We start from the raw sequence: 17,173 nt of genomic DNA, 5'->3' as shown, positions 1-17,173 counted from the left end.
ATTGACTCTAAATTAGAGTTCGAGTCTTCAGGAAACAGAAGAAAAAGCAACAAAATTACTGTGGATTGAGTACTTAAAGGAGATCCAAAATCATGTTAAGATTTTCACATATTATATACCACTAAGGTGGTATTGTTACTTCAATTTATAAATAAAGAATTTAGCCCTAGAAACAGTAGGTCTGTATATCACCAAACCAGCTGCTTTTCCTACCACATCACTCTGCCTCTATCAGTGGCTGGGAAAATGGCCTAACACGGAAGCTAGCAATTTCATTGGAGGTTATATTTTCAGATGCTAGTTCTGTCTACAACTTTTTCAGAAGACTCCACCCCTAACACGTGCTAAGAGGATATCAGATCACAAGACTCCATATCACTTCAGCACCCCTCCTCAGGTGTGTACACCTGACCTAAAAAAATCTTCTGTGACTTGGCTTAAAAAAATAGGATGAGTCAATTAGATGGCTTTATTGGGAACCTGAATTAAAAACCAGAAGCATTAGATGTCTAGGGATTTCAAAACAAATAGCTTATGAGGTCAAGTCAGGGGAAAAAATAGAATATTTATGAAGTGGAGCCAGGAGTGAGGTTGGGGCCCTAACAAGCCAAAGCTACCCACAAGCTGAGAATCTTAAAGAATAGAAATAATAAATTAGGGAAAGAGACAAAAGAGCACGGGGGATAAAGTAAGGAGATTAGGGAGATCATGTAGCTCCTAGGAAATGAAAAGCAAACCTTTGATTTCCTACTACTTAGTTTCAGTCCCTGTAAGACTAGGTCTCCTATCTTTGGATACAATTACCTGCTATCTTTGTAAGAAAATAGATTTTCTCTCTTTTTTTTTTTTTTTTTTTGTGGAGCTAGCTGCAGATTCTGATACTAAAATGACCATAACTAGAACAGATTATGTTGCCTGAAAAACCCTGTGTGTGTGTGTGTGTGTGTGTGTGTGTGTGTGTGTGTGTTTATAGAAAGTCTGTTTCACCTCAAGGTAGGAGTTTGTTTTATTTTTAGATAAATTTTATCTGCTACCTCAGTTAGAGAAAGGAGAATAAATCTTGCTTTTAGGAGCTCTTGCTTTTAGGAAAGGAAGCAGTTCAAAAATAGAATGGAAAATGATAGAAATCATCATTTATTTGTTACCTCCCCCCAATCTCAGTCCTATAACCTGAAAACTCAGCTTTACATGATGAGAGCCACATCCATCACATAGCTACAATTTCTGAAGAAATTTAGTGTTGCAGAAACAAGCAATTATTACAAATAATAGTAAATGAAGATCCCTTAAATGGCCTCGATGGCATTTTACACCAACACAGCATTCAATTAATGTAAATTTTTATTGCAACTATTCGTGTTTCATTGACTTAAGTTAAGCATTGTTACTCAAAATGAAAGCCGCATATACCAATGTGCATTTGTAACTTACAGTCCAGATAGCTGAAGTTTGAGCAGAAAGTATATCATGTAATAGAAACATACAGACAAGACAAACATGAGCTATGGTTCTATGGTTGATGTTAAACAGAAGGATACTATAGCAGATGAACCCAGAAAATGCCTGCTAATTATATGCCAGGACTCTAAAGAAATAGGATTAATGTCCTTATATGATTTAATAAACCATTTAATTATGTTATAGTCACACTACTCTAACCTCAGATCGAGTTGTAAAGTGCTGGCATTCTGGTTTTAATAAAAAGTAAAGAGATTTTCTGAGTGTCTGAATGTTTTTAGGTGTGGATCTATAAATGGTTTCTCGATAGGGTCAGAAGGAATAAAGTATGCAACATAGATTTAAGTGTTCAAGTAGGAGCAGCAGCAGTCGTGAAGCATTAGCTCAGCCCTCACACAGGGAAGGGTAAAGTCATCTCAACAGATTGTTCTTCAAGACAATTAAGAGTCACCCATTTGCCAAGAGTAAAACTCAAGTTTTCTTGTTAAGACTTTCTGTAAATACAAAAAGGGTTGTGTTCCCACCAACCATTTACTCTGGCAGTTCTGTGGCTCTTCCGCTCTGCTGTCACTTATTGTTCCACTAATTCCTTCTTAAACCTTGATGATATCCTGCAGGTCACCATCCAGAGGCCACTGTCAAGGCTAATGCTAATCCCTCCTACAGTCCATACTCTTTGGCTGATGGTTGCCTGAAGCAAATGCGGAAGCACTGGACTCTGTCCTCTGTTTGCCACCACCTTTCCTGTACTGGTTTCTATCTCTTGCCAGAGGGAAGCATTTTCATTATTTGGTGATGTGGAAATGAAGAGGAATGGGTCAGCCTCTGGGAGCTTCTTCTCAGAATAACCTACCCAACTAGCTTTTTTGCCCCTCATCTCATGTGGCAATATCCTCTCAGGAGATCCACTGCCTCAGTTTTCACTTTGACTTTTTCATGGAACCCTGAATCCATTAAATTTATATGCACGTGATGATATTCTTTCTCATGGGGAAGTTCCAGGTTCTTGCCCATGGGGCTGTCAGATTCCATACAAATAATGGCCCATATGATAAGAGATTCCAAAGAATACCATGACTATTAAAGATGCTGCCTGTCTATAGCAAGTGAAAGACATGTGGAGGGGTATCAGCATGGCCCAGTCCAACTTCAGCTCAGGTCATGTTCTCACAATTTGTGAGTTCAAGCCCTGCATCAGACTCTGTGCTGACAGCTCAGAAGGCTGGAGCCTTCTTTGGATTCTGTGTCTCCCGCTCTCTCAGCTCCTCCTCTGCTTGTGCTCGGTCTTTCTCTGTCTCTCAAAAATGAATAAATGTTAAAAAAAAAAAAAAGTCAAAAAAAAGAAAAGAAACACATGTGAAGTGGAGATGAATGTTGCTTAATTTCACATAATGCCCTGAGTATCAACTTTTCATGCCAGCAAGAGACTAGAATCTAGGTAGAAATTTCTGGGTAGAAATTCTGGTTATAAAACACATTGGTAACTTCATATCTCTATATAAAATATTGCTGGTTCCGGGGTACCTGGGTGGCTCAGTCGGTTGAGCATCCAACTTTGGCTTGGTCATAATATCATAGTTCAGGAGTTCAAGACCCGCATCGGGCTTGCTGTCAGCACAGAGCCCATTTCAGATCCTCTGTCTGCCTCTCCCCAACTTGTGCTCTCAAAAAAAAAAAAAAAAAAAAAAAAAGGGATAAAAATTTTTAAAATGGTCATTCCTGGCTTTTTTTCCACTGGAGTTGATAAAATCCACAGTGGAGCATTTAAGGCCTGAAGGTCTAGAAAGAGCTATTTTGGAGAGCACTTGGTTATTGAGAAGTGAACACAGGAGTTAGAAGAAATCAAGGATGGAAAAACTAAGAAGAAATCTATCTACATCTTTCTTAGAGTATGTATTTATGCTGATGAGACTTTTTGGCTCTAGTTGTGAACCTGAGTATACAGCAGCTTAGCAAGTACTTATACTTAGTCATTTATGCAATAAAATGTCCTTTTATTATTTGGATGTTAGCATTAACCAGTTGTGTCTGTTTAAGAACCTATCAAGGAATATTAACTAAGTTTAGAAGTAAAATAATCTCTTCTGGTGTACAAAATATAGAGAGACATACATTAAACATTTAACACTGGAATCTTGAATCAGTAATTTAAGATGTCCTTTATTTTCCTAAAATACTGCCTTCAACAGACTTTATAAAAATGTATTTTCTCTCCTACAATCTTTCCCTCGAGTTCCTTTTCATCATTGCCATCATTTCACCAATATCCATGTTATATTTCATTGTTGTTTCTTCAGTATCATACCAAGTCATAGTTAGAAGTTAATTCAAAAATTGTCTTACATTTTTCTTTATCCCTGTCTTCATTTTGATTGTAACTCATTATTTCAAATTTAGTGTGTCTATACCATATGCTGACTCTCCTCCTGGTATACTGTATCACAGGCTGGTATTGCCTACTGCATAGAATATGATCCTCCAAAAATCAGATTCTCCAAAAAACCTTAATTGTCCTTAACACCTCCATTCCTTTCTTCTTTCTCTTCTCCTGTAAATGTAGATTCTGTAGGTTATTGCCAGACTGACTATTGTGTTATCATAGCATTCCTTACCACACAACTTTCAGTAGCTTCCTCTTGCCTACAGAGGTCAGTCTAAATTTCTCTGCTTAATCTTTCAGACTTGCCCAAGTCAGTCAGATCCTACCATACAAACTGAAATTCATTTTCCACAGCTTCCCAACAAAAACTGTGCTTTAGCCAAGCCAGTCCTAACAATCCTTTTAAAATGGCAGGCTTATGCCAGACTCTGTTCTATTTTGCCAAGAAGAGCTTTCTCTTCAAGTTTATCACTTAAACCAGTTTTCCAAGTATAACAATTCCAATTTTGCTCTTTTAGCATCACACTTAATCATGTGCTACTCTTTATGATAGTTTTTTTTTATCATTTGCTTCCCCAGTAAGAAAGTTTCTCGCAGGCAGGGGTTAGGCCATGTACTCTAAGTGTTACAGAAACTTATGGCTGGAAACAATTCTGACAGACCAATTATGGTCAATCCTTCCATTTTGAAACTAGTAAATCTCAGCTACACTTACGAGCATGACATATAGAATTTGTTGAATCACGATTCTATACACCTAGATTTAATGTACCATTGTGTCAACTATATGTCAATAAAAAAAATAAAACTGATAAACCTGAGGTTCAATGTAGTTAACTGACTTGAAAAGGTTATGGAGCCTTTAGCAACAGAGTTGGAAATAATATCCACTTTAGTTTCTGAACATATGTATAGCATGTGTTCTTCATGCCATGTATATATAAATGTATAAGAATACATGTCCTATAGGTGAGCTAATGTCATACCTCCCAACCAACTACTCACAAAATGACAAGGAGTGAACGTAAGCATTCATGCCCTTGGATTTTATTTCTCACAAATACTAACAAAATAAGTCTAATTACACACCACCTTTCCTAACACCATCAGTTTAAGTTCACTAGATGCATGCCCAATGTTTTACATGCTTTGTTTCATTTTAGTTTCATCTTTTATACAGATAAAAAGTCTGAAACTCAAAAAATCTTTATTTGCATTTAATGGATTCTCTGTAGATATAGATATTTTCCTAATGAAATAGCCTTAAAGGGGACCAATTTCAAATTTTCCTTCTGTGACAGAAAATAAAAACAAATTAAGGTCAAACTATAGCTTATTTATAAATATCAACTGTTTTCTAAGGAGAATGGGAACTCAGGTATCTTTCTGGAATAAGAGGATGTACATACAGAATCAGATTTTAAAAGGGGAGAGAAAGCTATGAAGCAAAGGAATTAAGAAAGAAGAGATGGTTGAAAAGCAAGAATGTAAAACAAAAATGAAGAGTTTGGGAATGAAATATTAGACTGTGTGTTGTAATGGCCTTTCCTTCCTGAATCAAAATATCTAGTAAGTCTTATGAAACATTAAATTTTGAAAATGCAACAAAAGTGCCAATACATTGGTTTAAGGTGAGTAAAGAGGGAAAGACCTAGGGTCTCAGACACCTGTGTGTTACTCTGAAATAGCACAATCCTGAGCCACCTTTTATAATTAAGTATTTAATGCTTTTAAGACTGACAAAAATTCTAATCTAATTAAAATAATTTACAAAGTTTAAATATCTTCAAGATATTTTATGGAATACCCTAGTATATACCAAGGATGCTTCAATGATTAAAGAAAATGTTTTCATTTGGCTAAAAATAAGAATAAAATTGACATTTTATGAATAAAACTAAACTGTTCTAAAACAAAAACTGAGTTTAGCAGTGTTTTCATAGACTTTGACAAGTCATCAGATGGTACATTAGTTGATGAGCACCATTTAGATGTAGCAGAAACACTTAAAAATGTTAATTACAGATGGAAATATTTGGCTCAGTTAATTGCAATATATTCCTTACCCAATATGTTCAAAATATAAAAGCACCTATTGATTCCAAGTTTTCACAGGTTTGATGATTAATTGTTCTGTGTGGTTTCTGTATAATTGGAATGAAATGGATATCCTTGGCATAATCCTTGCCTCTTCCCAAATACCAGAAGTGTTTGCCATAATGTTTTCTTTAGAAAATATCATACATGCTTACTATTTAAACTTATCAGTGTTTTGCAACCTCAGAAAAACCAACGCCATAAAATGTCCTATTCTGTAAAATATTCTTGACCTAAATTTAGTCAAATATTTGGAAAATTAAATAAAATCCAATTTTTCAAGAACTTAAAGTTATAAACCCAATGTATTAGGTTTTAATTGCCATTTTAACCAATTGCCACAAATTTAAGATTTGAAATAACTCAAATTTGTTATCTTCAAAGTTGAGGAGGTTAGAAATCCCAAATAGGTCTTGCTAGACTAAGATCAAGCTGTTGAAGGACTGTGATCCTTTGAAGGCTCTATCGAGCAGAGACTCTGTTCCCGGAGTTTCCCAACTTCTAGAGTCAGCCTGCATTCTTTGATTTGCAATGCTTTCTACCATCTTTAAATCTTTCCCAATCTTCTGCCTCCTTCATCCACTTATAAAGAAATTGTGTTCACATTGGGCCCAATAAAATAATATGGGATAATTTCAGCATAAATTGATCAGCAGCCTTAATTCTACCTGCAACCTTAATTCCCCTTTGCTCTGTAGGCTAACATATTAATGGATTCCAGGGATTAAGACATGGATATCTTTGGGGACTATTCCTAGCTACCAAGAAAACGAAGTTGCTTTATTTTGTAATCTCAATGATTTTCAATCATTTGAAGCTCATCTTTTGTTAATATCTTGCCATAAATCCCACCCGTAGGGTCCTATGTGACAAGTTTTATGTTTGAACAGAATTAATCTATGTTTGTGTTAAAATTCTCTAGTATTGGGACGGCTGGGTGGCTCAGTCAGTTGACCATCCAATATTGATTTAGGTCATGATCTCAGTCTGTGAGTTCCATCCCTGCATTGGGTTTGCTGCTATCAGTGCAGAGCCTGCTTTGGATGCTCGGTCTCCCCCCACCCCACCCCCCGCCACACTCACTCTCAAAAACAAACATAAAAATATTCTCCAGTATTACTCAAAATTAGAGAGATACCAGATGATGTACCAAATCATAAATGCATTGTTTCACTGCCCACTTTGTGAAGATTGGCTAGGATTTAAGTATAGATTTCCATGACAAATGCATGCCCAGAAATAGAGATTTTTTTCCTATCTCCCCACCATCACTCTTGGCTATACAAATTATGCTGTAAATGTCAGAATCTGCTTTCTACAATTCAGTTTTAAAAGTTTCTCCTCCATCGTACTGAAATTTAACAACCGCTGAGCCAAACAATAAATCTAAGCCTTATAGGCAAAAGTAGCTTTCAAAATAATGGAATTTTTGGATTGACTGAATAAAAAACCACTATATTGTAGAAAGTTTTTATGATATTTGTTGTAATACTGTATTTCATACTTGGCATTTATAACTTACAACTAGAAGAACAAGTTTAAGTTTCAGTCCACATTGAATTTATATAGTTCAATTATGCTTAAAATCGGACATTACTTTCTAAGCATGTATCTTTATAAGATTTAGAAGTAATGTAATTTTGAGTGAATTACTGTTATAGAATAACTTTGTAATAAATGTCTTTTAGTCTAATATTCTGAATGTTCTATAAATGGCCATTGGGGAATGACTGGTTAAAAGTATTTTTGTGAACACTGATTTATCTGAGGATTTTGTACAAGGTTCTAAGGGGATCACAAACCTTTCCCTGTGGTTTTCGAGACAGGTCAAATAATATCTTACTATAGGACCAAACTAAAACTTAGGAGGTTCCTCTAGTAGATGAAGATGCCTAAATTAGAGGATGCTAATAATAGTTGATAATTTTTAGTACTTTATAGACCTGGAAATATATGGACTTACACTCAGATCTGGATTCACACTCTGAACTGCCATTAATTACACATGGAGCATTTTCTCATCTATAATTACTTTTGACTCTTAACATTGAGTTGTACTGTGCAGGTTGATTTTCATGCAAATTTGATACAGCAAACGTATTTTTATTTAAGATTTTCTATTTGTAAGAATACATGTATAGAACACATGTAAATGCAAAATAGATGTTCATCAACTGTTATCAGCAGGGTTTCCTGTCAACAACAGGAATTTAAAATATTTTTTGACACTATGGGGGATAGGCACCCCAAGTCAACTTCTCTGTATCCTTTCTTCTGGGTTCCTAATTACTCAACTTGCTTAATATTAGGCCAAAAGCATTGAGAATAAGAGTTTATTTCAGTCTTTATTCTAAAGATTCATTTTAAAAATCATGACTCACTTTAATATTAAGGAATTTTAGCATAGCATTTCAATTGAGGGTATACATCTGATTTCTTTTTTCTGTGACTTTAGCTTGTATAATCCCTACAGACTTGTGTCTGATCTGACAAAGCTTATGGAGTGAATTATTTCAAATATTGCACATTTCTCAGTTCTCACTTTATTCTTTGAGATTTTACATCTATAATCTATTGCATCATTACCTATAGAAACATTTTACAGCCTTTGTCCAGAATTCCAACGTCTGAGTCATTTGTCTTCCCAGTTTTTATCCCTCTCATCTAAGGATTTTCCTGCTTATGTGCAGCAAATTGTTATATTCTGGACATCCCAAGACTCTTGTACAGATTCTGAGTTACTTTCTCTGAATATTCAATGTTGTCTAGTAGACAGTTAAGCTATTAATGTTTCACTTGATCAAGTGGAGACTTCATGTTTTGCTAGGGCATATTTATTTTGGTTTTACATTTAGTCCTGGGGAAAAAATTTTCTAGGGTATGGTTAATTATTCCTAAAATGGAGTCCTTCTAGGATTTTGCTAGAAGCCTGAAATGTTGAAATATTCCCTCTAAGTTTGATAACTTTAACTTGAATATCTGTATCCCCGGAACTTGGAAGGTTTTGAATGGTCTACTCAGTTCCTTAGCCTTCTAGATGTTTGTGTTTTTTTTTTTTCTGTTTCCCTTGGAGCCATGCTCCCATTTTATTCAAGTCTTGTATCACTGCCAGTATCCACAAAAAAGTCTACAGCAGCCTTATTTACCGCCACCAAAAAACTGGAGCTAAGATAGTTACCAATAAATGAATGAACACACTGTGGTACATCCACATGACATAATTATTCAATAAATAAATGAGCAACCAAGCTATGAAAATAGAGGGAAGAATCTTAAGTGACTATTGCTATGTGGAAGAAATTGTAAAGGCTAAATACTTTATGATTCTAATTATATGGAATTCTAGAAAAGGCAAAACCCATTATGGTTAAAAGATCAGTGGTGTATAAGAGTTTATTATGGTGAGGTGGAGAGGATTTAGTAGGTAAAATACTGTGTAGGGTGGTGAAGCTATTCTGTATGAGAGTTAATGATGCATACAGCACAATGCATAGGTCACAATCCATAGCACTTCACTGCACAGAAAATGAATCTTAAGAGAAAGAAACTTAATCATTTAGTAGGTCAGAGGATCCCAAGACAGAGGAAGAATGTAATAAAAATCCTCAAACTGTTACAAATTAATGATAGTACTTCATTGAAGAGGGTAGGGGAAAATGGGCTGGCCTATGTAGTGTTGGAAAGGAAGTATATAGACAAAAGCAATTATAATGATAGACAAAAGCAATTTTATATATAAGTATCATACTCTAGTTGATAAAGTTGTTTCCTACCAGGGTAGAGATAAGCAACTCATACTATTATACATGTATAATAATGTATACATTATTTGTATATACTTATTCAGTATATAATAAGTAAAGTTCAGTAGATGGCAGTTGCCAGATTTCTCACTGTTGAAGATTAAAGATAAGCAAGTAAGAGTCTACAATGAATCATATAGTAATAGATCACAGTTTGAGACCTCATATGAACTCATATTTGGTCTAATAGAAGTAAAAATGTTACGTATTGAAAATTCATAAATACATGTAAATGTGTGTTAGTTCATGTACATATCTACTTGCTCAGTCATCCAAGGGACCTATAAAACAACCACATTCTGGTAACAATGTAACAACTGTCAGAACACAGGTGTCAAAGGATCTATGAGTACTAAATGTAACGTGTGATACTCTAGATGGGATCCTAGAACTAAAAAATTAAAGGGAAAAGTAAAAAAATTCTGAATATTAACTAAAGCCTATGTAATATCAGCTTAATTATAATAAATATACCATGCTAATATAAGATGTTAATCAGGGAAACTAAGTATGGGTGTAGATGAGAGTTCTGTATTGTAAGTTTTCTATAAATTTAGAAGTGTTCCAAATAAAAATTCTTTATATTTATAAAGACATGTTTTTAAAAATGTATTTTTAGTATTAAATATCCATCTAGCTGCCCAAATATAGAACAGCCTTAATGCTATACTCTTCTTATATAATACTTATATGTAGATTTAAGAGGAAGTTTTTATTAGATGCTCCTTACCTGCACTATGCCAACAAAAAGACCTCTTTGGGAACCATGCTGAACAAAAGAAAAGCAAGGAAATTGAGGTTTGGCATTACTGAAAAAAAAAAATGCTTTATTATACATGAATCTATTATAGTGATGCTAATATAAAAAATGTTTGCAAGGCAATTTCCTCTTATGCAAATAATTGTTCTGCTCACATATTCCAAATTACTGTCTTTGATATTAGCAGCAGGATAAGGCACAAAACTGTGGTGTTTAGGTGCATTCACCTCCTTCCTGGGACTTGAGTCCATAGGTGAGAAGCACTGGTTTCCCTTGGGCTTAAGTGGTATTCAACATGAAAGTGGATATTTATAGTTATGAGTTGTATGGTGCTTCCACTGAATGCCAGACCTTATTACAAAAGTGTGGATTTTTAAAACATATTTTGAAAAGTTTTCTTTACTTGTGATATGGATTATCCTCTTAAGCAGTGCTATCCAAAATCTGTTTTATGCCTTAATTCCAGTGCATAAACTTCTGTCAACTAGATATTAAGTATGGAAATTGAAACTTCCATATCTTATAAAAACATATCCACAAAAGATTGGAAATAAGACTTTAATCCTTGATCACCAATGGTGAAGAACACTGCTCAAGCATAGGGCCTTGGGTAGAGGGACCTCCTTTCCCCAAGTCTAAATGGGATGCACAAGGCGGGTGGGGGCAGGGGAGAGAAGTACCACAGATGAAGAAAAATCATCTTTGACTTTTCCATGATCTTTAAGATGGGGTCAACTTCTACTCTCAAAGAGCTTAAGATTTTAGATCTTTCTTTACTTTCCCATTAGCCTTTAATTAACTAACCTTATAATCACATTCACAAAACTCTTAATTAACTGTGGGAAATATACAGGGAACTAGACACACTTCATCTTGTGAACTTTAAGAAGGAAAATACAAGGATGAACTGTGTAATTGCAGGATTAGTCATACTTATTTTTCATGGATTGATTTTTGGATTACTGCACAAGGATAATGATGATGCCTGAAGAAATGTACTGATGTCTTTTCATACATCATGAATTGGAACTATAAGAAAAATATTGACTTTTTTAAAGGCAAGTGATGAATTAGGAATTTGATTTTCTTACTCTGGAGAAATTATGTTTTTTGAATCCACAGGTAAACTTCTAATGTCCTACTACAACCATCAGTTTTAGTTTTGAAATGTCTACAATGACATATTAACTCAATTTGTCTTTTCAGTTATGTATTATATTTATACATAAAAATCCCAGATTGTGATGCCTCGTTATTGCCTTGCAAGTGTGAAGGTAACTACTCACCACCTCTGCCTGTGAATTACTACCTTTGTGATATGGAGAAATTCAAACCTCCTAGGCTGTCATATTTACTTTTCTCATGTCTAATTATGTCCAGGATAAGGTGTGTGGTCTATGTCTTAGTTTGGGTTGCCTCAAAAAATATTCCATAGACTGAGTGGCTTGGGCAACAAACATTTATTTCCCTTACACGTCTGCAGACTAGCAAATTTAAGATCAAGGTGCTGACAGATCTAGAGTCTCATGAAAGCCTGCCTTCTAGTTTGTAGATGGCCATCATGCTGTGTTCTCACAGGGAGAGGAGGGGGGTAAAGGGAGTGAAAGCAAGTACTCTTGTGTTTCTTCTTACAGGGGCACTAAAGCATTGTGAGGGCTCCATCCTCATGATCTAGTTACCTCCAAAAGACCCCCACTTCCAGATATCATACACGTTGTCAATTAGGCTTTGATATATGAATTTTGGAGGGACACGTGCAGTTCACAGCATCCTTCCCTGGCCAAACAAAATTCATGTCCTTCTCACAAGGAGAATATTCTTTCCATCCCCATAGCTTCCCAAAGTCTTAACTTTTGCAGCACCAACTCCTAAAGTCTTAAGTTCAACAACTCCTCTAAATATCATCTGAATCAAATAAGGGTGAAACTCAAGATAGGATTCATCACAAGGCAAAAAAAAAATACACACATACACACCCACAAAACCAAAAAAAAAAAAAAAAAGAGCAAAACACCTTCTCCAGCTGGGAACTTTTGAAACCAGAAAAGTTATGTGCTTTCAAAATACGATGAGGAGATAGGTAGAAAATAGACTTTCTTATTCCAAAAGAGGAAAAAAAGTGAAGAATGAGGTGACAGGTCTGGAGAAGGCAAACTCCAGGAGAACTTAAGGCTTTAGAACAATCTTCTTTGGCTCATTTCTCTGCCTTTTGGATCTACTGAAGTGACCGTGTCACTCCATAGGTCAGCAGGGCACTGTGCAATCCCTGCTTCTCTGCATGTACACTGCTTATGTTGAAACAGGGTTTGTGCCCTTGAGGCTCCAATGGATTGCCTGCCCCTACTTCTTCCATTGGAAGTCTAGATAGTCATCCCAACAATCTCTGAATCACCATTGGGGTTCTTCTTCTTCTTCTTCTTCTTTTTTTTTAAAGGAAAACACATTCACAGCCTGACTTCACTCCATCTTGTTTTTAGTTTCATTTAGCGACAGCTGACTGCATTTCTGCTGGTATAATCCCATCTGTATTTCTGGATTCAATTTGGATTGCTGATTAAGTCAATGGTAGGCACCCACAGTGGTCTCCTTATAAAAAGGTTACTCTAGTACATATTTCAGGTTTTCTTCCAAATATGCTTCCTCATTTTTTGTAATGTGGATTGAGAATTTTCCACATCTTTATGATATGGTTTCTTTTTACCTAATTCCATATTCAATTAACTAATCTCCTTGCATTTTACTACAAGTAGTCAGGAATACTCAAGCTTCAGATCTTTGCTTAGAAACCATGTCAGCTCAATATGTAGCTTCGGTGTTCACAAGTTCAATTTTCTATAAAACACAGAAACATGAATACCATTCAGCCAAGTTCTTTGCCACTTTATAACAAGGATTGCCTTTTCTCCATTGTCCAGTAACCTGCTCCCTGATTCTGAGATCTTGTCAGAATGGCCTTTACTCTATTTCTCCAATGTTCTGTACGTGATAATTTAGGTGTTCTGTAAGATGGAAGCTTTTTCTACAGCTATCCTCTTTCTGATCCCTTACCAAAATCATCTTTAAAATTCCTTTAGTGTCTTTAGATTGTAGCTCAAAAGTCTTCTAGCTTCTAATTATGGCCCAGTTCCAAAGCTACTTCCACAATTTTAGATGTTTGTTACAGCAGCATCCCACTTCTTGGTACCAATTCTGGTCTTCCTGTACAGGCTACTGTAACAAATGTCATAAACTAGGTGGCTTAAGTATTTCTTATAGATCTAGAGACTACAAAGTCTGAGATAAAGATGCAGGCCGATTTAGTACCTGGTGAGAGCCCACTTCCAGTTTTCAGTGCCTATCTTCCTACTATATCCTCACATGAGGAGGAGAAGAGAGAAGCAGCAAGCACTCTTTTGTCTCTTGTTCTAAGGACATTAACCCCACCAGGAGGGGTCCACCACCTTCATAACCTAATTACCTCCCATATCCTTACTTCCCAATACCAACGTGCTGGAAATTAGGTTTTAATGTATGCATTTTGTGGAAACACAAACATTCAATTTCTAGTAGTCAGTATTCAAAATTAGGGCTAAATATTATTTTAGGCTAACTATGTTCAAAGCAGCTGAACTAATTGACTACATCTGGTGATGAAGTAATAAAATACACAATTCAAATCCCTCAACAAAGGGAAAGTTCTTATACTCATGCATATTTTAAGATAATTTTGCTCATTTTTTTGGTGCATTTTTTAGTCAGCTTTATTAGTGGCAAAGATTTGGTCTTAGACTCTTACCAGAGATGACTGTAAATTGAAGTCTAAATACTGATAGCATCACTTAGTGTGATGCTATTCCTTAGAATGATGCCATTCCTTAGAATAGACAGAAATCAAAATTCAAAGGAAAACTGGTTAATAGTATGGTATTTCATTAGAATTCTTGGCCATCTTATGAAGGAATTAGGAATAATGTCAATCAAGAAATAGCTCTACAAAAGATTGGATACAGGTTTCATATCACTTCTTTCCTTGCCCTTTTTATTCCTCATGGTCAGACCAGCCCCAGAGCCCTTTCACTGGTTCTAGGGGCTTAATGATAGATAAACAAAAGATTTTTTTTTTTAATTTGGGCAATACTTTTGCTGTAATAGGTTTATGCTTTAACCTGCTGTCTTTTTTACATTTAGGAATAAGGAAGGAGAATTAAAGTTGTCAAGAGTTAACTTTTACTATAACCATAAGATGAATATCTCCCTAAAACAGTTAAATATGCCATTTCTTCCTAGGCTATCGGACCTATTCAGTCATTTAGAATAGTGTTTTAGAAGGATGAACCAGTCACCCTTTATTAATGTTGCCAATAGTGACCATTGAGATAAACCCTGTAGTGGTGAACTTATTAAAGCATTTTTTTTTTTTAATTTCTAGGAGCGAGAGCGAGCAGGGGAGGGTCAGAGAGAGAGGGAGATACAGACTCTGAAATAGGCTCCAGGCTCTGAGCTGGCAGTCAGCACAGAGCCCGACGTGGGGCACGAACCCATGAACCGCGAGATCATGACCTAAGCGAAAGTCGGACTTAGTCGGACTTAGTCGGACCGACTAAGCCACCCAGGCATTTTTAAGGGAAGTGTGAGGTCGTTTGCCTAACTAGAAAATACCAGGGAAAGAATGGAAGGAATGGAATTTGAGACAGGGCTACAGAAACTCTTTCAAGCTGTTTTGTTGTCAAATGGGGCAACTCTACTAAAGAAATTTGGAATTATTTCAGGTTAGATTGTTCTAAAAAAAGACTTGAACATATATTTAGTCTCATACACTGTAGCTGCAATATTTTCTGGTCAGATTTATGAACTTGTTGATAGATTACCAATTTAAAAATTCAGCCTAAATCGTTCTGGACACAATATCACATGTAAATCGTTTAGTTTATTCATCCATTTCTTTATTTTTTCATTTGAAGGGCAAGGATGAAGGTAGCTTTTGCTCTATACCTTTTTGTTCTAGTCTCCAGTATCAGTGGCTGTTCCCAAATAGAGTATCAAAGTCATCTTTTGGTCTTGTTAACAAAGAGACCAAAAATGTTGAGAGAAAATAATTGAAATATCCAACATTATTTTTTCTGTCACCAATGAGGTTGGAACCTAGTTTCTCTGAACTTCAGGCTAAAGAGAAGCCAGAGCTAAGAAACCTATTGAAAGATTCTTGAAGGATGAAGTTGAAGAGTTTACAAAAACAGAGGAAGGGACAGAGCTTGATAGCCAAGTTAAGCTTTCAAAGTGTGCTATTGGAGGAATATCATGGAGAATGGAAGGAGACCTATAAACAGGGGACTTTTCTTTCCCTGTTTTTCCATCCTATGCATTTAAACAGAGGAATAGAAGGAGTCAGTAGCATTTGTATTTTAGGAGAGGTTTGGTCAAAGCAATGGGGGTTTTCCAGATTTTTTCCACTTATTCAGAAGCCTGACTCTCATCTAATTTTCACTGAAGCATTTCATGAAGCATAGAAGACATGGGTCTCTGCTTTCCCAGAGGATCTATAATTCAGTCAGTACTAACAACAAACAATGAAGAAATATTTCTATCATTTGTTGTTGTAGTTATAAAAGTAAAAGGCCAACCTCAGCTGTTCAAAAATACCCAAGTGCTGAAGGGAATTGTTAGAGGGATGGCAGCAGCTGAGTTGGGCTTAGTCTGGGAAGGCTCCGTGTTGTTAATTCCCTGAATGATTCATCCTTTCCTTGCAACAACCTTGAGTTTCCTGCCTCCTGTTTGAAATTTAGCCCTTAGTGTCTTTATTCCTTTTTAAAAAACACACATTAAATGTGGGGAGAAAATGTATAAAAAGTTGTTACAGACCTTTAGAACAATTTCTATAGATTGAAGAAAAAGTTATCTAAATTTGTTAGATGTTTCCATTATATGGTCTTATTTTCCTATTCACTGGGATTTACTGATGATCCTTTTCACACTATTTCTCTGGATAGGGCCTATTTGACTGTCAGTGATACAAGATGGGAAGGAAGTACATTGGGAAGGGGGAGAAATAAGTAGGGTAGATAAAGTACCAAATCTACAGTTTAGGTGTTGCTACAGCAACACCAATGGCAGGGCCCTGAGTGTGCTTGTGAGAGAAGACCTGAGGGCATCAGGAAGAGTGAAAAATTAGAACTGCAAAAGAGAAAGGAGGAATGGAAAATACAGTGTAAGGGTTTGCCACAGAGTGGTAACAAGGAGGTCACTCCCAGTTTTATCAAAGTCTGACCCTAAAAGGAGTAAGATGTACCATCCATCAGTATAATAACTCAACAAAAATACTAACTCAATTCTGTGTGCTAGACACCATGCTAAGATATATAACTTTAACATGTCTCTTTCAAAATACTAATAACTTAGTCAAAGTACTTTTTCTTTCAAAGTAGTATAATTTAGTCAAGAAATACATTTATGTAACAATATCATCAATTTGTTATCACTGCTAATGGTCTTAATGGAAAGTTAAATTGCTTTACTGTGTATGTTCAACTAATTGTTTTCCCTACTAGTATTAGTTTTCCCAACCTACTTTGTTAGTACATTCATTCATGTACAAATTCATTTCCATTTGTTGATGTAATCTATGTACCAGCTAGTAGAGATTCAACAGTGAACAATATAGTCTATGTTATTTTACATAGTTACTACCTAATCTTATCA

This window comes from Hyaena hyaena, unplaced genomic scaffold, assembly GCF_003009895.1.
Source record: "Hyaena hyaena isolate Hyena2069 unplaced genomic scaffold, ASM300989v1 scaffold_1242, whole genome shotgun sequence".
NCBI classification, from domain to species: Eukaryota; Metazoa; Chordata; class Mammalia; order Carnivora; family Hyaenidae; genus Hyaena; species Hyaena hyaena.
Note: the sequence above shows the minus strand (reverse complement) of the source record.